A 17,383-nucleotide genomic window follows, 5' to 3' on the forward strand; every position below is an offset into this window, starting at 1 on the left:
CACAGTATAAACACAGAGCAGGACACAGTATAAATACAGAGCAGGACACAGTATAAACACAGAGCAGGACACAGTATAAACACAGAGCAGGACACACTATAAACACAGAGCAGGACACAGTATAAATACAGAGCAGGACACAGTATAAATACAGAGCAGGACACAGTATAAACACAGAGCAGGACACAGTATAAATACAGAGCAGGACACAGTATAAACACAGAGCAGGACACAGTATAAATACAGAGCAGGACACAGTATAAACACAGAGTAGGACACAGTATAAATACAGAGCAGGACACAGTATAAACACAGAGCAGGACACAGTATAAATACAGAGCAGGACACAGTATAAATACAGAGCAGGACACAGTATAAATACAGAGCAGGACGCAGTATAAATACAGAGCAGGACACAGTATAAACACAGAGCAGGACACAGTATAAATACAGAGCAGGACACAGTATAAATACAGAGCAGGACACAGTATAAACACAGAGCAGGACGCAGTATAAATACAGAACAGGACACAGTATAAACACAGAGCAGGACACAGTATAAATACAGAGCAGGACACAGTATAAATACTGAGCAGGACACAGTATAAACACAGAGCAGGACACAGTATAAATACAGAGCAGGACACAGTATAAATACAGAGCAGGATACAGTATAAATACTGAGCAGGATGCAGTCTAAATACAGAGCAGGACACAGTAAAAATACTGAGCAGGACACAGTATAAATACAGAGCAGGACACAGTATAAATACAAAGCAGGACGCAGTATAAACACAGAGCAGGACACAGTATCAATACAGAGCAGGACGCAGTATAAATACAGAGCAGGATGCAGTCTAAATACTGAGCAGGAGACAGTATAAATACAGAGCAGGACACAGTATAAATACTGAGCAGGATGCAGTCTAAATACTGAGCAGGACACAGTATAAATACAGAGCAGGACACAGTATAAATACAGAGCAGGACACAGTATAAATACAAAGCAGGACGCAGTATAAACACAGAGCAGGACACAGTATCAATACAGAGCAGGACACAGTATAAACACAGAACAGGACACAGTATAAATACAAAGCAGGACGCAGTATAAACACAGAGCAGGACACAGTATCAATACAGAGCAGGACGCAGTATAAATACTGAGCAGGACGCAGTATAAACACAGAACAGGACGCAGTATAAACACAGAGCAGGACACAGTATAAATACTGAGCAGGACACAGTATAAACACAGAGCAGGACATAGTATAAATACAGAGCAGGACGCAGTATAAATACTGAGCAGGACACAGTATAAACACAGAGCAGGACACAGTATAAATACAGAGCAGGACACAGTATAAATACTGAGCAGGACACAGTATAAACACAGAGCAGGACACAGTATAAATACAGAGCAGGACACAGTATAAACACAGAGCAGGACACAGTATAAATACAGAGCAGGACACAGTATAAATACAGAGCAGGACACAGTATAAATACTGAGCAGGACACAGTATAAACACAGAGCAGGACACAGTATAAATACAGAGCAGGACACAGTATAAACACAGAGCAGGACACAGTATAAACACAGAGCAGGACACAGTATAAATACAGAGCAGGACACAGTATAAATACAGAGCAGGACACAGTATAAATACAGAGAAGGACGCAGTAAAAATACAGAGCATGACACAGTATAAATACTGAGCAGGACACAGTCGAAATACAGAGCAGGACGCAGTATAAATACTGAGCAGGATGCAGCATAAATACTGAGCAGGACACAGTATAAATACAGAGCAGGACGCAGTATAAATACATAGCAGGACACAGTATCAATACAGAGCAGGACACAGTATAAATACTGAGCAGGACACAGTATAAACACAGAGCAGGACACAGTATAAATACAGAGCAGGACACAGTATAAATACAGAGCAGGACGCAGTATAAATACTGAGCAGGACACAGTATCAATACAGAGCAGGACACAGTATAAATACTGAGCAGGACACAGTATAAACACAGAGCAGGACACAGTATAAATACAGAGCAGGACACAGTATAAATACAGAGCAGGACGCAGTATAAATACTGAGCAGGACACAGTATCAATACAGAGCAGGACACAGTATCAATACTGAGCAGGACACAGTATAAACACAGAGCAGGACACAGTATAAACACAGAGCAGGACACAGTATAAATACAGAGCAGGACGCAGTATAAATACTGAGCAGGACACAGTATCAATACAGAGCAGGACACAGTATAAATACTGAGCAGGACACAGTATAAATACACAGCAGGACACAGTATAAATACGGAGCAGGACGCAGTATAAATACTGAGCAGGACACAGTATAAACACAGAGCAGGACACAGTATAAATACAGAGCAGGACACAATATAAATACTGAGCAGGACTCAGTATAAACACAGAGCAGGACACAGTATAAACACAGAGCAGGACACAGTATAAATACAGAGCAGGACACAGTATAAATACTGAGCAGGACACAGTATAAACACAGAGCAGGACACAGTATAAATACAGAGCAGGACACAGTATAAACACAGAGCAGGACACAGTATAAATACTGAGCAGGACACAGTATGAACACAGAGCAGGACACAGTATAAACACAGAGCAGGACACAGTATCAATACAGAGCAGGACACAGTATAAATACTGAGCAGGACACAGTATAAACACAGAGCAGGACACAGTATAAACACAGAGCAGGACACAGTATAAATACAGAGCAGGACACAGTATAAATACTGAGCAGGACACAGTATAAACACAGAGCAGGACACAGTATAAATACAGAGCAGGACACAGTATAAACACAGAGCAGGACACAGTATAAATACTGAGCAGGACACAGTATGAACACAGAGCAGGACGCAGTATAAACACAGAGCAGGACACAGTATAAACACAGAGCAGGACACAGTATAAATACAGAGCAGGACACAGTATAAACACAGAGCAGGACACAGTATAAACACAGAGCAGGACACAGTATAAACACAGAGCAGGACACAGTATAAATACAGAGCAGGACACAGTATAAACACAGAGCAGGACACAGTATGAATACAGAGCAGGACACAGTATAAATACAGAGCAGGACACAGTATAAATACAGAGCAGGACACAGTATAAATACAGAGCAGGACACAGTATAAACACAGAGCAGGACACAGTATAAATACTGAGCAGGACACAGTATAAACACAGAGCAGGACACAGTATAAATACAGATCAGGACACAGTATAAATACAGAGCAGGACACAGTATAAACACAGAGCAGGACACAGTATAAACACAGAGCAGGACACAGTATAAACACAGAGCAGGACACAGTATAAATACAGAGCAGGACACAGTATAAACACAGAGCAGGACACAGTATAAACACAGAGCAGGACACAGTATAAACACAGAGCAGGACACAGTATAAACACAGAGCAGGACACAGTATAAATACAGAGCAGGACACAGTATAAACACAGAGCAGGACACAGTATAAACACAGAGCAGGACACAGTATAAACACAGAGCAGGACACAGTATAAATACAGAGCAGGACACAGTATAAACACAGAGCAGGACACAGTATAAACACAGAGCAGGACACAGTATAAACACAGAGCAGGACACAGTATAAATACAGAGCAGGACACAGTATAAATACAGAGCAGGACACAGTATAAACACAGAGCAGGACACAGTATAAATACAGAGCAGGACACAGTATAAACACAGAGCAGGACACAGTATAAATACAGAGCAGGACACAGTATAAACACAGAGCAGGACACAGTATAAATACTGAGCAGGAAACAGTATAAATACTGAGCAGGACACAGTATAAACACAGAGCAGGACACAGTATAAATACTGAGCAGGACACAGTATAAATACTGAGCAGGACACAGTATAAACACAGAGCAGGACACAGTATAAACACAGAGCAGGACACAGTATAAACACAGAGCAGGACACAGTATAAACACAGAGCAGGACACAGTATAAATACTGAGCAGGACACAGTATAAACACAGAGCAGGACACAGTATAAACACAGAGCAGGACACAGTATAAATACAGAGCAGGACACAGTATAAATACTGAGCAGGACACAGTATAAACACAGAGCAGGACACAGTATAAATACAGAGCAGGACACAGTATAAATACTGAGCAGGACACAGTCTAAACACTGAGCAGGACGCAGTCTAAATACTGAGCAGGACACAGTATAAATACAGAGCAGGACGCAGTATAAACACAGAGCAGGACACAGTATAAATACTGAGCAGGACACAGTCTAAATACTAAGCAGGACGCAGTCTAAATACTGAGCAGGACACAGTATAAATACAGAGCAGGACACAGTATAAACACAGAGCAGGACACAGTATAAATACTGAGCAGGACACAGTATGAACACAGAGCAGGACACAGTATAAACACAGAGCAGGACACAGTATAAACACAGAGCAGGACACAGTATAAACACAGAGCAGGACACAGTATAAACACAGAGCAGGACACAGTATCAATACAGAGCAGGACGCAGTATAAATACAGAGCAGGACACAGTATAAACACAGAGCAGGAAACAGTATCAATACAGAGCAGGACGCAGTATAAATACAGAGCAGGACACAGTATAAACACAGAGCAGGACACAGTATAAATACAGAGCAGGACGCAGTATAAACACAGAGCAGGACACAGTATAAATACTGAGCAGGACACAGTATGAACACAGAGCAGGACACAGTATAAACACAGAGCAGGACACAGTATAAACACAGAGCAGGACACAGTATCAATACAGAGCAGGACGCAGTATAAATACAGAGCAGGACACAGTATAAACACAGAGCAGGACACAGTATAAATACAGAGCAGGACGCAGTATAAACACAGAGCAGGACACAGTATAAATACTGAGCAGGACACAGTATGAACACAGAGCAGGACACAGTATAAACACAGAGCAGGACACAGTATAAACACAGAGCAGGACACAGTATAAACACAGAGCAGGACACAGTATAAATACAGAGCAGGACGCAGTATAAACACAGAGCAGGACACAGTATAAACACAGAGCAGGACACAGTATAAACACAGAGCAGGACACAGTATAAACACAGAGCAGGACACAGTATAAACACAGAGCAGGACACAGTATAAACACAGAGCAGGACACAGTATAAATACAGAGCAGGACGCAGTATAAACACAGAGCAGGACACAGTATAAATACTGAGCAGGACACAGTATGAACACAGAGCAGGACACAGTATAAATACAGAGCATGACACAGTATAAATACAGAGCAGGACGAAGTTGAAATACAGAGCAGGACGCAGTATAAATACTGAGCAGGATGCAGCATAAATACTGAGCAGGACACAGTATAAATACAGAGCAGGACGCAGTATAAATACATAGCAGGACACAGTATCAATACAGAGCAGGACACAGTATAAATACTGAGCAGGACACAGTATAAACACAGAGCAGGACACAGTATAAATACAGAGCAGGACACAGTATAAATACAGAGCAGGACGCAGTATAAATACTGAGCAGGACACAGTATCAATACAGAGCAGAACACAGTATAAATACTGAGCAGGACACAGTATAAACACAGAGCAGGACACAGTATAAATACAGATCAGGACACAGTATAAATACAGAGCAGGACGCAGTATAAATACTGAGCAGGACACAGTATCAATACAGAGCAGGACACAGTATCAATACTGAGCAGGACACAGTATAAACACAGAGCAGGACACAGTATAAATACAGAGCAGGACGCAGTATAAATACTGAGCAGGACACAGTATAAACACTGAGCAGGACACAGTATAAACACAGAGCAGGACACAGTATAAACACAGAGCAGGACACAGTATAAACACAGAGCAGGACACAGTATAAATACTGAGCAGGACACAGTATAAACACAGAGCAGGACACAGTATAAATACAGAGCAGGACACAGTATAAACACAGAGCAGGACACAGTATAAATACAGAGCAGGACACAGTATAAACACAGAGCAGGACACAGTATAAACACAGAGCAGGACACAGTATAAACACAGAGCAGGACACAGTATAAACACAGAGCAGGACACAGTATAAACACAGAGCAGGACACAGTATAAATACAGAGCAGGACACAGTATAAACACAGAGCAGGACACAGTATAAATACTGAGCAGGACACAGCATAAACACAGAGCAGGACACAGTATAAATACTGAGCAGGACACAGCATAAACACAGAGCAGGACACAGTATAAATACTGAGCAGGACACAGTATAAATACTGAGCAGGACACAGTATAAACACAGAGCAGGACACAGTATAAATACAGAGCAGGACACAGTATAAATACTGAGCAGGACACAGTATAAATACTGAGCAGGACACAGTATAAACACAGAGCAGGACACAGTATAAACACAGAGCAGGACACAGTATAAACACAGAGCAGGACACAGTATAAACACAGAGCAGGACACAGTATAAATACTGAGCAGGACACAGTATAAATACTGAGCAGGACACAGTATAAACACAGAGCAGGACACAGTATAAACACAGAGCAGGACACAGTATAAATACTGAGCAGGACACAGTATAAACACAGAGCAGGACACAGTATAAACACAGAGCAGGACACAGTATAAATACTGAGCAGGACACAGTATAAACACAGAGCAGGACACAGTATAAATACTGAGCAGGACACAGTATAAACACAGAGCAGGACACAGTATAAATACTGAGCAGGACACAGTATAAATACAGAGCAGGACACAGTATAAATACTGAGCAGGACACAGTCTAAATACTGAGCAGGACGCAGTCTAAATACTGAGCAGGACGCAGTATAAATACAGAGCAGGACGCAGTATAAACACAGAGCAGGACACAGTATAAATACTGAGCAGGACACAGTCTAAATACTGAGCAGGACGCAGTCTAAATACTGAGCAGGACACAGTATAAATACAGAGCAGGACACAGTATAAACACAGAGCAGGACACAGTATAAATACAGAGCAGGACACAGTATAAACACAGAGCAGGACACAGTATAAATACAGAGCAGGACGCAGTATAAATACAGAGCAGGACACAGTATAAACACAGAGCAGGACACAGTATGAACACAGAGCAGGACACAGTATAAACACAGAGCAGGACACAGTATAAACACAGAGCAGGACGCAGTATAAATACAGAGCAGGACACAGTATAAACACAGAGCAGGACACAGTATAAATACAGAGCAGGACGCAGTATAAACACAGAGCAGGACACAGTATAAATACTGAGCAGGACACAGTATGAACACAGAGCAGGACACAGTATAAACACAGAGCAGGACACAGTATAAACACAGAGCAGGACACAGTATAAACACAGAGCAGGACACAGTATAAATACAGAGCAGGACACAGTATAAACACAGAGCAGGACACAGTATAAATACTGAGCAGGACACAGTATGAACACAGAGCAGGACACAGTATAAACACAGAGCAGGACACAGTATAAACACAGAGCAGGACGCAGTATAAATACAGAGCAGGACACAGTATAAACACAGAGCAGGACACAGTATAAATACAGAGCAGGACGCAGTATAAACACAGAGCAGGACACAGTATAAATACTGAGCAGGACACAGTATAAACACAGAGCAGGACACAGTATAAACACAGAGCAGGACACAGTATCAATACAGAGCAGGACACAGTATAAACACAGAGCAGGACACAGTATAAACACAGAGCAGGACACAGTATAAATACAGAGCAGGACGCAGTATAAACACAGAGCAGGACACAGTATAAATACTGAGCAGGACACAGTATGAACACAGAGCAGGACACAGTATAAATACTGAGCAGGACACAGTATAAACACAGAGCAGGACACAGTATAAACACAGAACAGGACACAGTATAAACACAGAGCAGGACACAGTATAAATACAGAGCAGGACACAGTATAAATACTGAGCAGGACACAGTATAAACACAGAGCAGGACACAGTATAAACACAGAGCAGGACACAGTATAAACACAGAGCAGGACACAGTATAAATACAGAGCAGGACACAGTATGAACACAGAGCAGGACACAGTATAAATACAGAGCAGGACACAGTATAAACACAGAGCAGGACACAGTATAAACACAGAGCAGGACACAGTATAAATACTGAGCAGGACACAGTATGAACACAGAGCAGGACACAGTATAAATACTGAGCAGGACACAGTATAAACACAGAGCAGGACACAGTATAAACACAGAGCAGGACACAGTATAAACACAGAGCAGGACACAGTATAAATACAGAGCAGGACACAGTATAAATACTGAGCAGGACACAGTATAAACACAGAGCAGGACACAGTATAAACACAGAGCAGGACACAGTATAAATACTGAGCAGGACACAGTATAAACACAGAGCAGGACACAGTATAAACACAGAGCAGGACACAGTATAAACACAGAGCAGGACACAGTATAAATACAGAGCAGGACACAGTATAAACACAGAGCAGGACACAGTATAAATACTGAGCAGGACACAGTATAAACACAGAGCAGGACACAGTATAAATACTGAGCAGGACACAGTATAAACACAGAGCAGGACACAGTATAAACACAGAGCAGGACACAGTATAAACACAGAGCAGGACACAATATAAATACTGAGCAGGACACAGTATAAATACTGAGCAGGACACAGTATAAACACAGAGCAGGACACAGTATAAACACAGAGCAGGACACAGTATAAATACAGAGCAGGACACAGTATAAATACTGAGCAGGACACAGTATAAACACAGAGCAGGACACAGTATAAATACAGAGCAGGACACAGTATAAATACTGAGCAGGACACAGTCTAAATACTGAGCAGGACGCAGTCTAAATACTGAGCAGGACACAGTATAAATACAGAGCAGGACGCAGTATAAACACAGAGCAGGACACAGTATAAATACTGAGCAGGACACAGTCTAAATACTGAGCAGGACGCAGTCTAAATACTGAGCAGGACACAGTATAAACACAGAGCAGGACACAGTATAAACACAGAGCAGGAGGCAGTATAAATACTGAGCAGGACACAGTATGAACACAGAGCAGGACACAGTATAAACACAGAGCAGGACACAGTATAAACACAGAGCAGGACACAGTATAAACACAGAGCAGGACGCAGTATAAATACAGAGCAGGACACAATATAAACACAGAGCAGGAAACAGTATCAATACAGAGCAGGACGCAGTATAAATACTGAGCAGGACACAGTATAAATACTGAGCAGGACACAGTATAAACACAGAGCAGGACACAGTATAAACACAGAGCAGGACACAGTATAAATACAGAGCAGGACACAGTATAAATACTGAGCAGGACAAAGTATAAACACAGAGCAGGACACAGTATAAATACAGAGCAGGACACAGTATAAATACTGAGCAGGACACAGTCTAAATACTGAGCAGGACGCAGTCTAAATACTGAGCAGGACACAGTATAAATACAGAGCAGGACGCAGTATAAACACAGAGCAGGACACAGTATAAATACTGAGCAGGACACAGTCTAAATACTGAGCAGGACGCAGTCTAAATACTGAGCAGGACACAGTATAAATACAGAGCAGGACACAGTATAAACACAGAGCAGGAGGCAGTATAAATACTGAGCAGGACACAGTATGAACACAGAGCAGGACACAGTATAAACACAGAGCAGGACACAGTATAAACACAGAGCAGGACACAGTATAAATACAGAGCAGGACACAATATAAACACAGAGCAGGAAACAGTATCAATACAGAGCAGGACGCAGTATAAATACAGAGCAGGACACAGTATAAACACAGAGCAGGACACAGTATAAATACAGAGCAGGACGCAGTATAAACACAGAGCAGGACACAGTATAAATACTGAGCAGGACACAGTATGAACACAGAGCAGGACACAGTATAAACACAGAGCAGGACACAGTATAAACACAGAGCAGGACACAGTATCAATACAGAGCAGGACGCAGTATAAATACAGAGCAGGACACAGTATAAACACAGAGCAGGACACAGTATAAATACAGAGCAGGACACAGTATAAACACAGAGCAGGACACAGTATAAATACTGAGCAGGACACAGTATAAACACAGAGCAGGACACAGTATCAATACAGAGCAGGACGCAGTATAAACACAGAGCAGGACACAGTATAAATACTGAGCAGGACACAGTATGAACACAGAGCAGGACACAGTATAAACACAGAGCAGGACACAGTATAAACACAGAGCAGGACACAGTATCAATACAGAGCAGGACACAGTATGAACACAGAGCAGGACACAGTATAAACACAGAGCAGGACACAGTATAAATACTGAGCAGGACACAGTATGAACACAGAGCAGCACACAGTATAAATACAGAGCAGGACGCAGTATAAATACAGAGCAGGACACAGTATCAATACAGAGCAGGACACAGTATAAATACAGAGCAGGACACAGTATCAATACAGAGCAGGACACAGTATGAACACAGAGCAGGACACAGTATAAACACAGAGCAGGACACAGTATAAATACAGAGCAGGACACAGTATAAACACAGAGCAGCACACAGTATAAATACAGAGCAGGACGCAGTATAAATACAGAGCAGGACACAGTATCAATACAGAGCAGGACACAGTATAAACACAGAGCAGGACACAGTATAAATACAGAGCAGGACGCAGTATAAATACAGAGCAGGACACAGTATCAATACAGAGCAGGACACAGTATAAATACTGAGCAGGACACAGTATAAACACAGAGCAGGACACAGTATAAATACTGAGCAGGACACAGTATAAATACTGAGCAGGACACAGTATAAACACAGAGCAGGACACAGTATAAACACAGAGCAGGACACAGTATAAATACAGAGCAGGACACAGTATAAATACTGAGCAGGACAAAGTATAAACACAGAGCAGGACACAGTATAAATACAGAGCAGGACACAGTATAAATACTGAGCAGGACACAGTCTAAATACTGAGCAGGACGCAGTCTAAATACTGAGCAGGACACAGTATAAATACAGAGCAGGACGCAGTATAAACACAGAGCAGGACACAGTATAAATACTGAGCAGGACACAGTCTAAATACTGAGCAGGACGCAGTCTAAATACTGAGCAGGACACAGTATAAATACAGAGCAGGACACAGTATAAACACAGAGCAGGAGGCAGTATAAATACTGAGCAGGACACAGTATGAACACAGAGCAGGAGGCAGTATAAATACTGAGCAGGACACAGTATGAACACAGAGCAGGACACAGTATAAACACAGAGCAGGACACAGTATAAACACAGAGCAGGACACAGTATAAATACAGAGCAGGACACAATATAAACACAGAGCAGGAAACAGTATCAATACAGAGCAGGACGCAGTATAAATACAGAGCAGGACACAGTATAAACACAGAGCAGGACACAGTATAAATACAGAGCAGGACGCAGTATAAACACAGAGCAGGACACAGTATAAATACTGAGCAGGACACAGTATGAACACAGAGCAGGACACAGTATAAACACAGAGCAGGACACAGTATCAATACAGAGCAGGACGCAGTATAAATACAGAGCAGGACACAGTATAAACACAGAGCAGGACACAGTATAAATACAGAGCAGGACACAGTATAAACACAGAGCAGGACACAGTATAAATACTGAGCAGGACACAGTATAAACACAGAGCAGGACACAGTATCAATACAGAGCAGGACGCAGTATAAACACAGAGCAGGACACAGTATAAATACTGAGCAGGACACAGTATAAACACAGAGCAGGACACAGTATAAACACAGAGCAGGACACAGTATAAATACAGAGCAGGACGCAGTATAAACACAGAGCAGGACACAGTATAAATACTGAGCAGGACACAGTATGAACACAGAGCAGGACACAGTATAAACACAGAGCAGGACACAGTATAAACACAGAGCAGGACACAGTATCAATACAGAGCAGGACGCAGTATAAATACAGAGCAGGACACAGTATAAACACAGAGCAGGACACAGTATAAATACAGAGCAGGACACAGTATAAACACAGAGCAGGACACAGTATAAATACTGAGCAGGACACAGTATAAACACAGAGCAGGACACAGTATCAATACAGAGCAGGACGCAGTATAAACACAGAGCAGGACACAGTATAAATACTGAGCAGGACACAGTATGAACACAGAGCAGGACACAGTATAAACACAGAGCAGGACACAGTATAAACACAGAGCAGGACACAGTATCAATACAGAGCAGGACACAGTATGAACACAGAGCAGGACACAGTATAAACACAGAGCAGGACACAGTATAAACACAGAGCAGGACACAGTATAAACACAGAGCAGGACACAGTATAAATACTGAGCAGGACACAGTATGAACACAGAGCAGGACACAGTATAAATACAGAGCAGGACACAGTATAAACACAGAGCAGGACACAGTATAAATACAGAGCAGGACGCAGTATAAATACAGAGCAGGACACAGTATCAATACAGAGCAGGACACAGTATAAACACAGAGCAGGACACAGTATAAATACAGAGCAGGACGCAGTATAAATACAGAGCAGGACACAGTATCAATACAGAGCAGGACACAGTATAAATACTGAGCAGGACACAGTATAAACACAGAGCAGGACACAGTATAAATACTGAGCAGGACACAGTATAAATACTGAGCAGGACACAGTATAAACACAGAGCAGGACACAGTATAAACACAGAGCAGGACACAGTATAAATACAGAGCAGGACACAGTATAAATACTGAGCAGGACAAAGTATAAACACAGAGCAGGACACAGTATAAATACAGAGCAGGACACAGTATAAATACTGAGCAGGACACAGTCTAAATACTGAGCAGGACGCAGTCTAAATACTGAGCAGGACACAGTATAAATACAGAGCAGGACGCAGTATAAACACAGAGCAGGACACAGTATAAATACTGAGCAGGACACAGTCTAAATACTGAGCAGGACGCAGTCTAAATACTGAGCAGGACACAGTATAAATACAGAGCAGGACACAGTATAAACACAGAGCAGGAGGCAGTATAAATACTGAGCAGGACACAGTATGAACACAGAGCAGGAGGCAGTATAAATACTGAGCAGGACACAGTATGAACACAGAGCAGGACACAGTATAAACACAGAGCAGGACACAGTATAAACACAGAGCAGGACACAGTATAAATACAGAGCAGGACACAATATAAACACAGAGCAGGAAACAGTATCAATACAGAGCAGGACGCAGTATAAATACAGAGCAGGACACAGTATAAACACAGAGCAGGACACAGTATAAATACAGAGCAGGACGCAGTATAAACACAGAGCAGGACACAGTATAAATACTGAGCAGGACACAGTATGAACACAGAGCAGGACACAGTATAAACACAGAGCAGGACACAGTATCAATACAGAGCAGGACGCAGTATAAATACAGAGCAGGACACAGTATAAACACAGAGCAGGACACAGTATAAATACAGAGCAGGACACAGTATAAACACAGAGCAGGACACAGTATAAATACTGAGCAGGACACAGTATAAACACAGAGCAGGACACAGTATCAATACAGAGCAGGACGCAGTATAAACACAGAGCAGGACACAGTATAAATACTGAGCAGGACACAGTATAAACACAGAGCAGGACACAGTATAAATACAGAGCAGGACACAGTATCAATACAGAGCAGGACACAGTATAAACACAGAGCAGGACACAGTATAAACACAGAGCAGGACACAGTATAAATACAGAGCAGGACACAGTATCAATACAGAGCAGGACACAGTATAAACACAGAGCAGGACACAGTATAAACACAGAGCAGGACACAGTATAAACACAGAGCAGGACACAGTATCAATACAGAGCAGGACACAGTATGAACACAGAGCAGGACACAGTATAAACACAGAGCAGGACACAGTATAAACACAGAGCAGGACACAGTATAAATACAGAGCAGGACACAGTATAAATACTGAGCAGGACACAGTATGAACACAGAGCAGGACACAGTATAAATACTGAGCAGGACACAGTATAAACACAGAGCAGGACACAGTATAAATACAGAGCAGGACACAGTATAAACACAGAGCAGGACACAGTATAAATACAGAGCAGGACGCAGTATAAATACAGAGCAGGACACAGTATCAATACAGAGCAGGACACAGTATAAATACTGAGCAGGACACAGTATAAATACACAGCAGGACACAGTATAAATACGGAGCAGGACACAGTATAAATACAGAGCAGGACACAGTATAAACACAGAGCAGGACACAGTATAAATACACAGCAGGACACAGTATAAATACTGAGCAGGACACAGTATAAACACAGAGCAGGACACAGTATAAACACAGAGCAGGACACAGTATAAATACAGAGCAGGACGCAGTATAAATACAGAGCAGGACACAGTATCAATACAGAGCAGGACACAGTATAAATACTGAGCAGGACACAGTATAAATACACAGCAGGACACAGTATAAATACGGAGCAGGACGCAGTATAAATACTGAGCAGGACACAGTATAAACACAGAGCAGGACACAGTATAAATACACAGCAGGACACAGTATAAATACGGAGCAGGACGCAGTATAAATACAGAGCAGGACACAGTATAAATACAGAGCAGAACACAGTATAAATACTGAGCAGGACACAGTATAAATACAGAGCAGGACACAGTATAAATACAGAGCAGGACACAGTATAAATAATGAGTAGGACACAGTATAAATACAGAGCAGGACGCAGTATAAATACAGAGCAGGACACAGTATAAATACAGAGCAGGACGCAGTATAAATACAGAGCAGGACGCAGTATGAATACAGAGCAGGACACAGTATAAATACAGAGCAGGACGCAGTATAAACACAGAGCAGGACACAGTATAAATACTGAGCAGGACACAGTCTAAATACTGAGCAGGACGCAGTCTAAATACTGAGCAGGACACAGTATAAATACAGAGCAGGACACAGTATAAACACAGAGCAGGAGGCAGTATAAATACTGAGCAGGACACAGTATGAACACAGAGCAGGACACAGTATAAACACAGAGCAGGACACAGTATAAACACAGAGCAGGACACAGTATCAATACAGAGCAGGACGCAGTATAAATACAGAGCAGGACGCAGTATAAATACAGAGCAGGACGCAGTATAAACACAGAGCAGGACACAATATAAACACAGAGCAGGAAACAGTATAAATACAGAGCAGGACGCAGTATAAACACAGAGCAGGACACAGTATAAATACTGAGCAGGACACAGTATAAATACAGAGCAGGACACAGTATAAACACAGAGCAGGACACAGTATAAATACTGAGCAGGACACAGTATGAACACAGAGCAGGACACAGTATAAACACAGAGCAGGACACAGTATAAACACAGAGCAGGACACAGTATCAATACAGAGCAGGACGCAGTATAAATACAGAGCAGGACACAGTATAAACACAGAGCAGGACACAGTATAAACACAGAGCAGGACACAGTATAAATACAGAGCAGGACACAGTATAAACACAGAGCAGGACACAGTATAAATACTGAGCAGGACACAGTATAAATACAGAGCAGGACACAGTATAAACACAGAGCAGGACACAGTATAAATACTGAGCAGGACACAGTATAAACACAGAGCAGGACACAGTATAAATACAGAGCAGGACGCAGTATAAACACAGAGCAGGACACAGTATAAATACTGAGCAGGACACAGTATGAACACAGAGCAGGACACAGTATCAATACAGAGCAGGACACAGTATAAACACAGAGCAGGACACAGTATAAACACAGAGCAGGACACAGTATAAATACAGAGCAGGACACAGTATAAACACAGAGCAGGACACAGTATAAATACTGAGCAGGACACAGTATAAACACAGAGCAGGACACAGTATAAATACAGAGCAGGACGCAGTATAAACACAGAGCAGGACACAGTATAAATACTGAGCAGGACACAGTATGAACACAGAGCAGGACACAGTATAAACACAGAGCAGGACACAGTATAAACACAGAGCAGGACACAGTATAAACACAGAGCAGGACACAGTATAAACACAGAGCAGGACACAGTATGAACACAGAGCAGGACACAGTATAAATACTGAGCAGGACACAGTATAAACACAGAGCAGGACACAGCATAAACACAGAGCAGGACACAGTATAAACACAGAGCAGGACACAGTATAAACACAGAGCAGGACACAGTATCAATACAGAGCAGGACACAGTATGAACACAGAGCAGGACACAGTATAAATACAGAGCAGGACACAGTATAAACACAGAGCAGGACACAGTATAAACACAGAGCAGGACACAGTATAAACACAGAGCAGGACGCAGTATAAATACAGAGCAGGACACAGTATCAATACAGAGCAGGACACAGTATAAATACTGAGCAGGACACAGTATAAATACACAGCAGGACACAGTATAAATACAGAGCAGGACACAGTATAAATACTGAGCAGGACACAGTATAAACACAGAGCAGGACACAGTATAAATACAGAGCAGGACACAGTATAAACACAGAGCAGGACACAGTATAAACACAGAGCAGGACACAGTATAAACACAGAGCAGGACACAGTATAAATACAGAGCAGGACACAGTATAAATACAGAGCAGGACACAGTATAAATACAGAGCAGGACACAGTATAAACACAGAGCAGGACACAGTATAAATACAGAGCAGGACACAGTATAAACACAGAGCAGGACACAGTATAAACACAGAGCAGGACACACTATAAACACAGAGCAGGACACAGTATAAATACTGAGCAGGACACAGTATAAATACAGAGCAGGACACAGTATAAACACAGAGCAGGACACAGTATAAATACAGAGCAGGACACAGTATAAACACAGAGCAGGACACAGTATAAATACAGAGCAGGACACAGTATAAACACAGAGTAGGACACAGTATAAATACAGAGCAGGACACAGTATAAACACAGAGCAGGACACAGTATAAATACAGAGCAGGACACAGTATAAATACAGAGCAGGACACAGTATAAATACAGAG

The sequence above is a fragment of the Epinephelus lanceolatus genome, chromosome 24 (genome assembly GCF_041903045.1).
Source record: "Epinephelus lanceolatus isolate andai-2023 chromosome 24, ASM4190304v1, whole genome shotgun sequence".
NCBI lineage: Eukaryota > Metazoa > Chordata > Actinopteri > Perciformes > Serranidae > Epinephelus > Epinephelus lanceolatus.